Source organism: Carica papaya, chromosome 9 (assembly GCF_054855325.1).
Source record: "Carica papaya isolate Zhongbai chromosome 9, ASM5485532v1, whole genome shotgun sequence".
NCBI classification, from domain to species: domain Eukaryota; kingdom Viridiplantae; phylum Streptophyta; class Magnoliopsida; order Brassicales; family Caricaceae; genus Carica; species Carica papaya.
In genome coordinates this window covers 18,225,024-18,241,832 of record NC_142317.1, presented here as the reverse complement: position 1 = coordinate 18,241,832, position 16,809 = coordinate 18,225,024, and the positions used below count along the sequence as shown (strand labels likewise).

Below are 16,809 nucleotides of genomic sequence, written 5' to 3'. Positions count from 1 at the left end.
TAACTCTTCCATGCACTTTTTATTCAAAAAAAGAAATTAAAAAAAAAACTCAGTAAAGAGATATATTAATAATATCTGCAATAAAAATAAGAATAAAATTCATTTACTACATGAATATATAAAAACTGTTAATTGATTTATCATGTCAATTGTATATCAAGATATATATTACATACACATACAAAGCTTTATCCATGTCTGATAAGGTGATTTCAGATTCAGCCACGAAGGTGGAAAGCAAGTCATAGAAATGATTAGGACCGCAACTAGAATCTCCTTTCATTTCATACATTGCTATAAGAAAGTGATCTATGATATCCTTTTAAAAAAAAGTAAATGTAAATCAATCAACGACATTGATATATATACATGATCAATAAACAAATAAGAGAAAAATAGATCAATTGTTAAGCACTAAACCTCTTGTTCCATCGAGTGGATCATATAGAGGAGTTGTGTGCTTTGATCCTCCTATTTGAAATGATTGGATAAGAGCTATAACAACCCATACCTCCATAGGGAGTTGGGGTGTCATAAGAACTTATATTCCCAGCACGAAAAATACAATAAACTTCTATCTCCAATTAAAAATAAGTACATCGAAGCGTAGAGTTCACATCCCTTGGCTGTGAGGGTTAACCATTACATCTATCTAAAATCAAGAAAATATCTAATTAAAGTTTGTGTAGTTCATCCTTTCCTACACGTGCATCATAGAGAACACTGCCTCTCCTCACCAAAATCGTCTCCTAGAGTTTGTTTGTTCTGTTGTTCATCCTATTCCTACTTCCAAAGAACATCACTTTCACCCTCACAGAGAATATTGTTTATGCTCATCTAGATTTACCTCCCAGAATTTTATATTTATTTATTTTTAATCCTTTAGAAGTTCGTTTCCCTGTCTCTACTCACCAATACCACTATTTCCCAAACAGACATCATGAATAAATATATATCTTTTAATAGTCCTTACTACATTTCTTGCTAAGTTATGTATTATTCGATTAAACTTTTAAATCTAACTAAGAAGAAAAGAAACAAAATATGGAATGAAAGCTTAAACATCCTCAAGTAACAACCCAAACTTTAGAAAAATATTCATCAACCATAAAATTTGTATCTGGTACCTTTAATAAGGGTCCTATTATAGGTAGAAATTAGACTATAGATGATATAATTTTAGTGGTTGATTCAGACTGTCACAAAAGTTGAAATGTTGCTAGGTAATATGTGACAAATAAAGGAACTCATGTGTCCATTTCGTGTCCATCCTATCTATTTCTTTGCTTGATAAAAAAAGTTGTTTAACTATTGTATCAACAAGAAGAAGTACCAAAAAAAATTAAAAAAAGAATAGTTCTACTTTACCTTAAAACCTAAAGAAAATGTGATTTACTTTGTTGCAAAATACCAAAACTTTTATCTTTATGTTGGTTGCATTTCATTGTAGTCAACATCAATTGCCTATATTTATTCACGAAAGTGTCAATTCTCATAAGTGGTCATCAAATACTATATTTTAAACAATAAGTATACATAATTCAATTCACTTATTTATTATAAAATTAAATAATTCATTCAAATAAGGTTCTACTTTATTATTTGATTGAACTATAAAATTTATAGTATTTGTTTTAGTATTGAATCAACTATGATTTTTTTAAGGAAAAATTATTATTCATTAACAATAAAAAGCATCACAAGTAACTAAAGCAAAAACTAAGGATGTTCATGAACAGTTATCTATCTTTCAGAAGTCCTTACTCATCTCTAACTAAGCAATGTATTATTGTTCTAATACTCTTGAATCCAACTAAGAAGAAAGGAAAGAAAATGCAGAATGAAAGCTTAAACATCCTCAAGTAAAAACCTAAACTCAAAGAAATATTCACAAAGTATAAAATTTGTACTTGGTATAAAATTTGTCATATAACTCAGTAAAATAAAATCTATACTAGATTAAATTTAGGACAAAAAATTTGTCTCTTAGTGCGACGTAACATTAAAAAAAAAGAAAAAACTAAAACCTTAAGATTTAGATGTAGCACCGCAGTTTTAAAGCATTATTAAGACCTAATACATGCTTGAAACCTCATAGTTGTCTTAAGATAGGTCTAGGACACGAGAACAATTTTAAAACCCTACATATCCTTTTGGCAAAGCTATCTTGTAACCTCATAGGTATCTCAAAATAACTCTAGAAGCCAAAAGTTTTCTTATCCTCAACTACCCTTGAACCTTACCATTATTTATCCCAAATTAGGTAAGCAGTCCTGAAGCACTACACAAGGACCCATGAGTATCCCAAATTTTTGTTAATTTAAAGGAGTGCGCTTGCGCTTGTGATGGGTGATGCTTGTTTCTAACTGCATCAACATACATACCCCGTTCAATGAAAAGAAGTGATAATAATAATAACAACAATGATAATAATAATAATAAAGATTTTAAAATCAAAATCAACAATGTTTAATATTTTAAAAAAATAGTTTTACTTTTTATTAAAATGTAAACTTTACATCTTTAGTGAAACTTAAACTCGTAAATCTCAAATAAAATACAAAAGTTTTAACTGCTATCATATTGTTATAATTCATTATAATTGTTAATAGCTATAATTATGCAGTCAGTAAAATAGGTTTTCATTTAAGTAAAACTCATACTGTATAATTCTACAAATTTAAATTCAGTTAAAATTTTCATAAAATCTATAAGAGAAAAAAATATATATGAAAATAAAATTTTACAAAATATATAAAATAAAATATTACCTTAAGAAGGATTTTTATTTTTTCCTCCATCAATATGAATTCATTTTTGATTGCATCCAATACAGCTATGCACCTTTTTTAAAAAAAATAAATTAAAAAAATTAAGAAAACAAAACACAATAACGAGATATGCTAATTGATTTATGACATCAATTATGCATGAAAGGTTACCCTTCCTTTATCTCTTCATCAGATGCTTTGATGAATTCCTCACATTTCAGTATCATTCGACAAGCACCAAGGCTGCAATTAAAATAAGCTAATTATTTTTTAAAATAAAAATTGTGTAAATCTATTGATTAAGTTATATACATCAATCATAACGCAATACGAATAATCTTCAAGTAAGAATACACGCAAAAGTGTAGTTTCACTCGAGATTAATTATAGAATATACACTACTTGCAATTCAATACAAGTAACTTTCAAATGATAACACACACGAAAGTATAATCTAACTCGAACTTATGATCTCTTGTAAAGGAAGAAATGCATCAACTATTAAACTAATTAATTAATTAATTAAGTACACACATATACCAATCATATATATATATATATTCGGCTAATAGATGTTTGGTTAATTAAATTATTAATTATTTATCTATTTGGTGGATGCCTATGTACTTTTATCCTTATCTATAAGAGTATGAGTTCAAATCAGACTATACATCTCATGATATATCATTTAACTATTAAAATGTATGAATTTTTACAAACAAAAATTGTACTTGAGAATTTTTATTATTAAATACATATTATAAGATCAATAATAACACATATAAATACTCCAAATTAAAGAGTTTTGAGTTGTGATGAGTAATATTAATTATATACCTTGAGCAGGCTCCTTTGATCTTGAAACAAAGTTCATAAATGTTAGGAAAATTTGCATCATATACTTTGTCCCTGCAAATTAAGAGAAGAAGACTAAATAATTAAAACCCATTAACTAATCAAACGTTGTTAATAACTGCTTAAATCTATATCGAGATATATATTATGTACACATACAAAGCTTTAGCCATGTCTGATAAGGTGATTTCAGATTCAGCTAGGAATGTGGAAAGCATATCAGAGAAATAATTAGGACTGCAATCAGGTACTCCTTTCATTTCAGATGCTATTCCAAAAAAGTTATCAACCATACTCTTTAACAAAAATTGAACACAAATCAATCAACAATATTGATATATATACATGATCGGTAAATAGATAAGTGAAAAATAGATAAGATATTAAGCATTAAACATCTTATTCTATCGAGTGGATCATGTCGAGGAGCTCCATCCTATTCGAAATGATTGGAGAAGAGAAAAATGGTTTTGCTGAGAGGAGGGAGATTGTTTTTTTTTTAATTTGCACTACTCATCAAAGTGGCGGAGAGTTATAATGAGTTTAGCATTTATAACAGATTGCTAATAATCTAGGTCATTTCTAGTGATTAATACTTAGGTTATTAATATTGTATGCATTAATGAACCTGCATATTTTTGAGTTTTATGTTCCGAGTTTTGATTAATCTTGCCAACAGTTTTATGAGAAAAATTATTTTTTAAAAAAAAGAAGAGTTCAATTTAATATATTTTAATATTGTATAAACAACAAAGATGGTTTTTCTCCTAATAAATTACTTCAACTGATAGAAGGCATTATATTGGCACCATTGAGAACAGTTAATTACTGCTAAAAATTAGACAATAGACGATAAAATTTTACCAACGAGTTTATATTGTCATAAAAAGTTAAAATGTCGCAACGTAAATTTGCGGCAAATAGAGGAAGCCACTTAGCAATTTTATGCATAACCTGTCCACTTCTTTATTTGAAAAAAAAAATTAACTTTTATATTGACAAAAAGAAGTACAAAAGAAACCATAAATAAAATAGTTTATCTTTATATTCTAAAATCTAAAGAAAATTCAATCTCCTCGATTGCAAGATATCAAAACCTCTCTCTCTTTGTTAGTTGCATGTCATTGCAGTTATCACCCATCACCTCTCATTATTCATTGAAGTATCAATTTTCCTTATCAGTCGTTAAATACTATATTTTAAACAGTAAATTTATGTTACTTGATTTGCTCATTTGTATGAAATTAGTTTTTTTTAATTTAAATCATACTTTGTTATTTGACAAAACTACAAATTTAGTCGTATTTCTTTTTAGCATTGTTTCTCAGCAAACAATGTGAGACAGTACAATAACATCCAATACATCATTTGCTTTTTTCTTTTTTTAAAAAAATCATTGATAAAAACCATTCTTCTTAAATAAGTGAACAAAAAACTATGACTCCTGAACTATGTACATATCTTTCAGAAGTCCTTACTAGTTCTCTGGCTATGTTATATACTATCTGATTACACATTTACATCCAATTAAGAAGAAGAGAAAGAAAATGTTGAATGAAAGTTACTTTTAAATACAACTAAAAATTAGACAATAAATGACACAATTTTAGCAGCTGATAGAGGTTGTCACTAAAAGTCAAAATGTCACTAACTAAATATGCATCAAATAAAGGAAGCAACTTGTTCATTTCATGCACAACTTGTCCATTTCTTTATTTGAAAAAAAATTATTTAACTTTTCTATCAACAAAAAGAAATACATAAGAAGCTGGAAATAAAATAGTTCATCTTTATGTATTCAAACATACAGAAAATTTGATCTCCTCTACTATAAGACATCAAAGCTTCTATCTTTGTATTAGTTGCATCTCATTGTAGTCGCCATCAATCACCTCTCATTATTTATTAAAGCATCAATTCTCCTGATCGATCATCAAATACTATATTTTAAATATTAAATATACGTCATTTTATTTATTTATTTGTATGAGATTAAACAATTCATTCAGGTTAAGTTCTACTTTGTTATTTGAGGACCTAAAAAATTAGTTGTATTTCTTTCTAGTACAGTATTAGTTTATACAATGTAGGTCAATACAATAACATCCAATTCAACATTTACTTTTTCCTTTTTTAAAAAATTCATGGATAAAAACCATTCTTCTTAAACAAGTGAACGAAAAAGTATGAACAACTATATACCTTTCAGAAGTCCTTACTAGATCTCTGGCTATGTTATATACTATCTGATTACACATTTACATCCAATTAAGAAGAAGAGAAAGAAAATGTTGAATGAAAGTTACTTTTAAATCCAACTAAAAATTAGACAATAAATGAACCAATTTTAGCAGCTGATAAAGGTTGTCATGAAAAGTCAAAATGTCGCTAACTAAATATACATCAAATAAAGGAAGCAACTTGTCCATTTCATGCACAACCTGTCCATTTCTTTACTCGAAAAAAAAAATACTTAACTTCTATATCAGTAGAAAGAAATACATAAGAAGCTGGAAATAAAATAGTTCATCTTTGTGTACTCAAATGTAAACAAAATTTGATCTCCTCTACTATAAGACATCAAAGCTTCTATCTTTGTATTAGTTACATCTCATTGTAGTCGCCATCAATCACCTCTCATTATTTATTAAAGCATCAATTCTCCTTATCAATCGTCAAATACTGTATTTTAAACAGTAAATGTATGTCATTTTATTTATTCATTTGTATGAGATTAAATAATTCATTCAGGTTAAGTTCTACTTTGTTATTTGAGGACCTACAAAATTAGTTGTATTTCTTTCTAATACAGTATTAGTTTATACAATATAAGTCAATACAATAACATCCATTTCAACATTTACTTTTTTTAAAGAAAAAATCATCATCCATTAACAGTAAAAACCATTTTGCTCAACCAAGTCAACCCAAAACTTAGGCTCATGAGTGAATATATATCTTTCAATAGTCCTTATAACATTTCTAGCTATGTTATGTACTATTCAATTAAACTTTTAAATCTAACTAAGAAGAAAAGAAATAAAATACAGAGTGAAAGCTTAAACATCCTCCAGTAACAACCCAAACTTTAGAAAAATATTCATCAAGTATAAAATTTTTATCTGGTACATTTAAAAATGGTCCTATTACAGCTAGAAATTAGACAATAGACGATGTAATTTTAGCAGTTGATTCAGACTATCATAAAAGTTAAAATGTTGCTAGGTAATATGTAACAAATATAGGAACTCATGTGTCCATTTCGTGCCCATCCTATCTATTTCTTTACTTGAAAAAAAAAGTTGTTTAACTTTCGTATCAACAAAAAGGTGTACCGAAAAAAAATTAAAAATAAAATAGGTCATTTTTGTCTTAAAACCTAAAGAAAATGTGATCTACTTTGTTGTAAGATACAAAAGCTTTTATTGCGTTTTGACCCCCGGTTTCTGATTTTCTTTTCAAAAACACCCCCATAATCCAAATTTTCACCCTTTTTTTCCAAAATCAATTTCAATTAAATCCAAATAATATTTTTACCTAATTTTATCATTATTATTATTTTTATTTTCATTAAATTAAATTAAATTAAACTAAATTAAATTAAATAAAAATCTAAAAAATTCAAATACAAAAAAAAAGAAAAATAAGTAAAAATAAAAATAATAAGAATAAAATTAAAAAAAAATACTTGGGCGTTACATGATCACCTAAAATTGATCACATTGTAACGCAATAACAAATGTGAGGATAAGATTATTAAAAAATTATATTGTGGTGAAGAAGTTAATAGAGCTATTTTTAATAAAAAAAAAAACTATCTTATTATTTTCTATCTAAAGATTGCATCATAAATATAAATCAAAGCATTAAACAAAGATTGAAAGAAATGCCGAAAGCATCAAGAAAGAAAAAAAATAGAGTGTCATAATCTATTTTTAAATTTATGTAATCAAATATTTTAGAGTTTTAATATTATTTTTCATTCTAAAGTATCTAATCTTTAAAGGAATTATTACAAGTTATACTTAAAAAGTATCTAAATATAGAGAATTCAATGCTTAATAGGAGTCAAAATTTAGAGATTTATTTCTATATTAGTCTTTAAAATTTAAAAATTAAAGAGATAGAAATCTTATTTTTATTAATTTGAACTTATGTAATCAAATATTTTATATTTTTAACCTTGTTTTCATTATGTTATCTATGAAATAACTATCATAAGAATAAACTTAAAGAATATCTAAATGCTTATTAGAAGTCAAATTTTAGAGATTTATTTTCTTCATTAATCTTTAAAATTTAAATATTCGATTCGACTTAAACAATTAAAGAAATAAAAATCTTCTTTTCAAAAAGTAAATATATAAATATGTAATTATATTTAAGCAGATGTTATTAGTTTCTACCTTAATTATTAAAAGTAAAAATATTAATTATGCCTCAATTATCCAAAACTATATTGAAATCTCTATTTAACTTAGGGATTTCGCTGCCATCCTCGACGGTTAGATATCTACCCAAAAGATAAATAATTATTAATTTAATTAACTATATGTGTGTATACTTAATTAATTAAATAATTAGTTTAATACTTGATGTGTTTTTTCTTTTACAAAAGATTATAAGTTTGAGTCATATTGTATTTTTATGTTTATCATCATTTAAAAGTTATTTGTATTGTATTGTAATTAGTTTATATCACTTGACTAATCTCGGGTCAAACTGTATTTTAATGTGTATTCTTACTTGGAGATTATTTGTATTGTGTTATGATTGATGCATATCACTTAATTAATAGATGTACTAAATTTTTGTTTTCTAAAAAATAATTAGCTGATATTAATTGCAGCCTTTGCGCTTGTCAAATGGCATTGAAATATGAGGAATTCATCAAGGCATTTGATGAAAAGAGTAAGAAAGGATAAGCTTTTATATACAATTGACGTCATAAATCAATTAATGGTCTTTATATATTCATGTAGTAAATGAATTTTATACTTATTTTTTATTGCAGATGTTACTAATATATCTCTTTACTGAGTATTATTTTTTTAAAATTTCTTTTTTTAAATAAAAAAGTGCATGGAAGCATTAGATGCAATCAAACATGAATTCTCATTAGTGAAGGAAAACATGAAAATCCTTCTCAAGGTAATATTTTATTTTATATATTCTATGAAATTTAATTTTCATTCATATTTTTTTTCTTTTGGACTTTGTAAAAATTTTAACTGAATTTAAATTTGTATACTTATAGAGCATGAGTTTTACTTCATTAAAAATCTGTTTTGCCTAGTGCATAATTATAGCTATTGATAATTATAATGAATTATAATAATATGATCGTAGTTAAAACTCTTATGTTCTATTTAAAATTTATGAGTTTAACTTTTATTAAAAATATAGAATATTTTATACTGTATAAGTCTTTAAATTTAAAATCAATTAAAATTTTTATGAAATTTATAAGAGAAAAAAATATATATAAAAATAAATTTTATAAAATATATAAAATAGAATATTACATCAAGAAAAGTTTTTATTTTTTCCTTCATTACTGAAAATTCATGTTTGATTGCATTCACTGCCTATGCACCTTTTTAAAAAAAATTTAAAAAGTTTCAAAAAAACTCAGTAAAATATATATATAAATAATATGTATAATAAAAAATAAATATGAAATTCATTTATTATATTCACTAATTGATATTATTTATGACGTTGTTAATTATGTATGAAAGTTTACTCTTCCTTACTCTTTTCATCAGATGCTTAGACATGTGTGCGTATATATATATATATAAACATATAATTCATATACATGATGGTGTATGGACAATCATATTTGGTATAAATCATATGTGGCACCAATAAGTATGAAATTCATTTGTGATCGGTGGTCATGTTTACTCACTGAGTTCTATCCCAGCGGCGATCTTCACGTCCTTCGTCAAAGGCAGCCGAATAAACGCTTCAACGAAGCTGCTGCTTGGTACGTACGTACAACAGCATTAATTATTTGTATCTATAAAAAGATATTATATGATTATATAAATTGTTAATTTATTATTATAATATTCAGCACAATTAGTATTGTAAATATACGTACATACATTATTCATATACACAGGCACACACATATATATATTTATAAATTGAAAAGGTTATATATATATGTAGACACACACACATTATATATTGATATATTTCCCAATTATAAGTATCTTCTTTGAAGTTTCTAATCTTTTCCCTTTGCACCTTCTTGATTTTATCATATTTCTGCATAAATATATACATATGTATATATAGATACCATCTTCATTTTCATCTTTGTTAATTAATAAAATCTTCTTTTCATATTTTAATATGGTCCACAAATGTTAAAGTATAAGAGCATAATTCAAATATGAAGGAATTTGGTTTAAAAGTTCATGGACTTGTTTATATATTAATAAATTATATATATTATATATTTTTACTAATCTAAATAATATTACAAGAGATAATTATATTTTAATAGAATATTAAATAGAATAAAGTATTAAAATTTTCAACAAGCTATTCGCATAACTTATCAAACTCAATTTTATATATTTTGAACATATTTAAATTTATTCATTCATGTATTTTTTTTAAAGATTTGTGACCTTCTCCTCCTTGCACAGGTTTTATGCATTTAATTTAGTATAGATTTTTGTTTTACTTAGTTATATGGTAAATTTTGTACCAAGTGTAAATTTTATACTTCATGAATATTTTTATGAGTTTAGGTTATTACTTGAGAATGTTTTAGTTTTCGTTTTGCATTTTGTTTTTTTTTTCTTAGTTGGATTCAAAAGTATAATAAGAATAATACATGGCTTAGTTAGAGATGAGTAAGGACTTCTGAAAGATAAATAATTGTTCATGAACCTCCTCAATTTTTGCTTCACTTACCTGAGCATGATGGTTTTGGTCATTTACTTGAGGATGATGGTTCTTATTGTTAATTAATAATGATTTTATCTTAAAAGAAATAATGTTTTATTGGATGCTATTATATTGACTTCCATTGTATAAGTTGATTCAGTATTAAAAACAAATAGCACTAAATTTATAGTTGAATTAAATAATAAAATAGAACCTAATTTGAATGAATTATTTAATATTATAATAAATAAGTGAATCGAATGATGTATATTTATTGTTTAAAATATAGTATTTGATGACCAATTATGAGAACTGACACTTCAGTAAATAATGAGAGGCGATTGATGGTGACTGTAATGAAATGCAACCAACACAAAAATAAAAGCTTTAGAATCTTGCAACTAAGTAGAATCCATTTTCTTTAGGTTTTAAGACAAAGATGAACTATTTTATTTTTAAATTTTTTTTGCACTCTTTTTTGTTGACACAAAAGTTAAACAACTTTTGTTTTTCAAATAAAGAAATAGATAGGGTGGGCACGAAATGGACATATGAATTCCTCTATTTTTCGCATATTACCTAGCAACTTTTCATGTAATGACCCCGAAAATTTAAAAAGAAAATGCATATAATAATTTGAGTGCGGAAGTGAAATAAAAGTTAAGGTTAATATCCCTTACACGATAACTCAAAAGTACTAACAAACATCACGAAACAAATTCTCTGAAAGAAATACGAAAAATAGAAAAAATAAAGGAAACTATAAAGTATCTAACATCTACTCGTAGCCTTCTTGCGGATCGGGCTCGGGAACCGGGTCCTCTCGATCTGAAATGGTTAAATAAGGGGTGAGTTACACTAGGCCAGTAAGGACATCACACTATATCGTCGTCACAGAAGTAAAGGTTGGTAGAAAATCAAAACAATCAATGGAGCAGTTGATTTAAACCAATACATTTATTTAAAATAAAACCATTTACCCTTTTTCTTACCATTGGAGAATTTATGGAAATAATTTATAGAAGCAATAATATCATACAGATCACAATTTCATGCAAAATTAGTAACATAGAACATATCATAAATTCGTATTCATTAACAATAACTAATTATCACCGTTTCTCGTTTTACCAGCCTACTAGTATCCATGGGGATCTATAGGGGTGTCCCTGCTACACGTGAACCATTTTTCCTAACAATCTTGATTCCAGGGCCATCCCCATACCCCGTCCCGTATGAGCGCCAAGACATTAAACCTTAATACCCCGTCTGGTATGAGGGTGAAGCAGGCCATCCCCATACCCCGTCTGGTATGAGCGCCAAATGACCAAGTCTCCATACCCCGTCCGGTATGAGACAACGTTCACAGTAGGGTTCCCTATGAACCCGATCTGTCCACCATCTCCCAGGATATCTAGTAAGGCTATCATTTTATCCATTTATCAGATCACATCTCATTCCTATTTGTCCTTAGTCTCCGTCACCAAATCAAACATAAATACATAAATAAGTAACATGCATCCAACAATGCAATCATATCTTAGATTCCCAAAATCAAACAGTAGTCAAGTAAGACAGATATACATGCATTTAAACCATACAATAGACAAATAAATATCATCATACTTTTATACTGTACAATAAATCAACAGTAACTGACAGAAAATAATATCCGATTTGGGCTCTATTAGCAATCCGTAATTAATCAATCACATCCATTTAATTTGTACAAAGGACTGTATTATTATTTATTTGAACTTTAATTTGATGATAGGAAATAGGGTGAGGGGTCCTTATTTGATTCGCTGCCAAAAACTAGACGGTTACTGCACAAACGGGCGGTCCCTAGGTTCTCTGAATTTTCCTTCGGGAACTGAAACGTGCTTACGGTACCTACGAGCGGCGGCGCTCTACCTTGGGTTGGCTATCTTTGGCCATTTTTGGCCGAATTCAGGCGAACTTGCACCGGTTCCGGCGAGAAAACACACTTAGGGCCCTCGGTGGACCGAAAAAATAAAGAAAACCGAAACTCACAGGAGGTGGGGCTCTCCGGTGCGGCAGCTTCTCTGGCTCACATTGCGGTTTGGTGTTTTGCTTTGGTCAACCTATAGAGAAGAAAACGGAGGTCACAACGGTGAAAAAATTACATCAAACGAGAATCGAGTAGGGCCTCATCGGAGGCATTTTCTGAAACACCCCGCGGTGGTATTTTTCGGCCAATCAGCAGGTTCTTTCACTCCGATTTGGCCATGGGTGGGTTTAAAATTTAATTTCATGCAAGAGAGAAAATTTTTACCTCGTTTGGCAGTTGGAAATTGCTCCGGTACGGTGGTGGGTGGTGCGGTCAGCTCCCCGGCAGCTAGGATGTCTTCTTCGGCGAGGGGCTCTGGCGGCTAGGGTTAGGGTTTGGGTGCAGATGGGGTTATTTATACCCATCCGCTTTTGATCTGGGCCGTCCATCACTTTTAATCTGAACCATCTGATCGCGATTAAATAAGTTGTGAATCTGGACTGTTCATTGCGATTCAATTTGGGTTGTCTGTGAGTGATTCAATTTGAACCGTCTGTGCGTGATGCAATTTGGGCTATTCGTGCGCATTTTTTATCTGGGTCGTTCGTGTGCGCAGGAAAAAATCTCAGCTGTTTAATCGTACACACGCGGATTGCCCACGTGGCTACCCCTGCGTGGCCTCCCGCATCAGCACCTCTGCCACCTGGCGCATCCTTGTTGGTCGGGGCTGCTGACCGGGCAGCTGACGTGGCGTAACTTTTCTAAATTATGTTTTGAAATCTGATTTTTTATTTTTATTTCAAAAATACCTCCAGAACCCAAATTTTCATCCCTTTTTGCCAAAATTATTTTCAATTAAATCCCTAACTAATTTTTACCCTTTTTATTATTATTATTATTATTATTATTATTATTTTCATTAAATTAAATTAAAAATAAATAAATAAATTAAAATAATATAAATAATAATTATATTTATATAAAAAATAATAATTATAATTAATAAAATTAAAAATAATGAAATGTTGGGTGTTACATTTCAACTTTTGTGATAGTCTAAATCAATCACTAAAATTATATCGTTTATTATCGAACTTTTAGCTGTAATAGGACCATTTTTAAAGGTACCAGGTATAAATTTTATACTTAATGAATATTTTTCTAAAGTTTGGGTTGTTACTTGAGGATGTTTAAGCTTTCATTCGGTATTTTGTTTCTTTTCTTCTTAATTAGATTTAAAAGTTTAATCGAATAGTATATAACTTAGCTAGAAATGTAGTACGGACTATTGAAAGATATATATTTATTCATGAGCCTAAGTTTTTTGTTGACTTGCTTGAGCAAAATGGTTTTTACTAGTAATGGATGATGATTTTTTCTTAAAAAAGTAAATGTTGTAATGAATGTTATTGTATAAACTGATACTATAGTACTAAGAAATACGACTAATTTTATACGTCAATCAAATAACAAAGTAGAACTTAACTTGAATGAATTATTTAATCTCATATAAATGAATAAATAAAATGACGTACATTTACTTTTAAACTACAATATTTGACGATTGATGAGCATAATTGAAGCTTTAATAAATAATGAGAGGTGATTAATGAGGATTGCAATGAGCACTGCAGATTCGAAAAAAAAAAATCTCCTTTCTCTCGGCAAAACAATTTATCTCTTCTCCAATCCTTTCGAATAGGGTGGATCGAAGCACGCAGCTCCTCGACGTGATCCACTCAATGGAACAAGAGGTTTAGTGTTTAACATCTTATCTAGCTTTTTCTTATATGTTTACCAATCATGTATATATATCGATATTGTTGATTGATTTGCATTCGAATTTTTTTAAATGGTACGGTAGATTACTTTTTTTGAATAGCATATGAAATGAAAGAAGTACTTGGTTGCGCTCCTAATTATTTCTATGATCTGCTCTCCACTTTCGTTGTTGAATCTCAAATCACCTTATCAGACATGACTAAAGCTTTGTATGTGTACATAATATATATTTCGATGTAGATCTGAGTAGTTATTAACCACGTCTGACTAGTTAATGGGTTTTAATCATTTGGTCTTTTTCTTTTAATTTGTAGAGACAAAGTATCTTATGCAGATTTTTCTAGAATTTGTGAACTTTGTTTCAAGATTAAAGGAGCCTCCTCAAGATATATAATTAATACTAATCATCACAGCTCAAAACTCTTTAATTTGAAGTATTTATGTGTGTTATTATTGATCTTATAATATGTATTTAATAATAAAAATTATCAAGTACAAGTTTTGTTGGTAAAAATTCATACAGTTTAATCGTTAAATGATATGTCATGAGATGTATAATCTTATTTGAATTCATACTCTTATAGATAAGGATAAAGTATATAGAAATCCACCCAATAGATAAATACTTAATAATTCAATTAACCAAATATCTATTAGCATGATATATATATATATATATTTGTTTGGTATACGTGTATACTTAATTAATTACTTAATTAGTTGAATAGTTGATACATTTCTTCTTTTACAAGATATCATAAGTTCGAGTCAGATTGTACTTTCATGTGTGTCATTATTTGAAAGTTACTTGCATTGTCTACCAGGACCTCTTGAATACAAAATTCTTTCTTAAGTTTGCCTAATATAGAGAAGACAACCGAGTTAAATCACTATATAATAAGGAAATTGCCATGAGGAAATAACGTTTAAAATTTTTTTATTAACTTGTACATAGCTCCTCGTTAGGAGGGTTGAATACAAGTTTCTTGTGGAAATAATCTACGGGAACATGGTATGCTGCTAACCAGTTCATTCCTAGGATTACATCAAAGTTCCCTGTGTCAATCTCTATTAAGTGCACACTCAATTTTCTATCTGCTATGTTTGTGATACAAGTTTTATATATAACCTCTCTTAGTAGTGTCCTACTTTCAGGAGTAGACACAAACAACACATATCAAGTATTTCAGGTGATATATTCAAGTTTTTTGTAAAAGTATGTGAGACAAATGAATGTAAAGCACTAGTATCAATCAAAACATGTGTAAGGTAATTACAGATAGTGTATATACTCTGTATCACCTCCGAGATGGCTTCAGCATCCTATTGAGTGAGATTGTAAGCTCTGCCCTAAATAGGAGGTCTGACCTAGTTCTAATTTCGTGGGAACTCTGTCATGTAGTTTTGGACACTCCTACATATGCGGCAGGTATTGTTGAGATGATAGAAGGGTCAGTCCCCATGATCTTTGCCACAATACTAGTAAGTCTTACCACGCCCTATTACTAGAGGTTGAGGAGGAGCTTGAGTCACTAGCCTAGGCCTCTTGTTCTACTAAACCAATGCAGTGGGTGCTGGTCTCGGTGTGAAACTGAGGGTCTAGGATTCCCCACTACTAGAGGAAAGATACGAAGGTTCCTCTCCACTAGTTGTGCCTTGGTCAGAGTGGCTGAGTAGGTACTGAGCTCAAATACATATAGCTGCTGTCTAATCTTAGGACAGAGGCCCCACTCGAACTTCCTTGCCTTCCTGCCTTCATCCATCATGCTTTCAGGGAAATACTGCCCCAACTCTAGGAACCTTCAGGCATACTCCGACATAGTCATATCACCTTGAACTAGGTGTGCAAACTCCATTTTCTTCAAATACCGGAGGTGCTCTAGGAGGTACTCTGCATTGAAGACAATCAAGAACTGTTCCTAAGAGACTGGAACGGGCAGGGTGGCTAGCTTAAGCTGCCACCAATAACCTACCTCTCCCACAAGCATGTAGGTGACAAGTACAACTTTTCGTTTAGGAACTACCCCAAGAGTCACGAAGGCCTTTTCTGTCTCAGCTAACCAACACTCGGCCTCTTCAAAAGAGGATATCCCTACAAAGATAAATGGGTTTAGTCTTTTGTACCTTTTAATGTAGCCTGAGTCCATCATGGATAGAACTGGGTCCCATGGAATAGGGACTGCATTGTACTGTGGAGGGATTGGGTAGCCCTGAGGCGGTGCCAGATGATGTGGTAGAGGCATTAGATTGTATTATGGTGGTTCGAAATGATATGTGAAAGAAGCAGGGTTGTACTGGGGTGGCTCTGGATCTTTCCACTGCAAGGGTTGTGCAAATTGTGGTAGTTGGGGAGGGTCAAACAACTCATTCCTTTCCTCCCAGGCCTACTGGGTAGAGATGAGTCTCTCTAGCATCTCAAAGAGTCGGTCAACATCCTCTCGAAGTGAACCATCCTGGACTGCTCGATTTAGTGGGGGAATT

The 16,809-nt window shown here is 29.4% G+C and overlaps 1 pseudogene; it reads right to left on the bottom strand.

The window, feature by feature from the left end:
* The window catches only part of LOC110825470 (alkaline/neutral invertase E, chloroplastic-like), a 61,120-nt pseudogene extending 44,549 nt beyond the window's left edge, over nt 1–16,571 (bottom strand).
* Between the last annotated feature and the right edge of the window lie 238 nt (nt 16,572–16,809).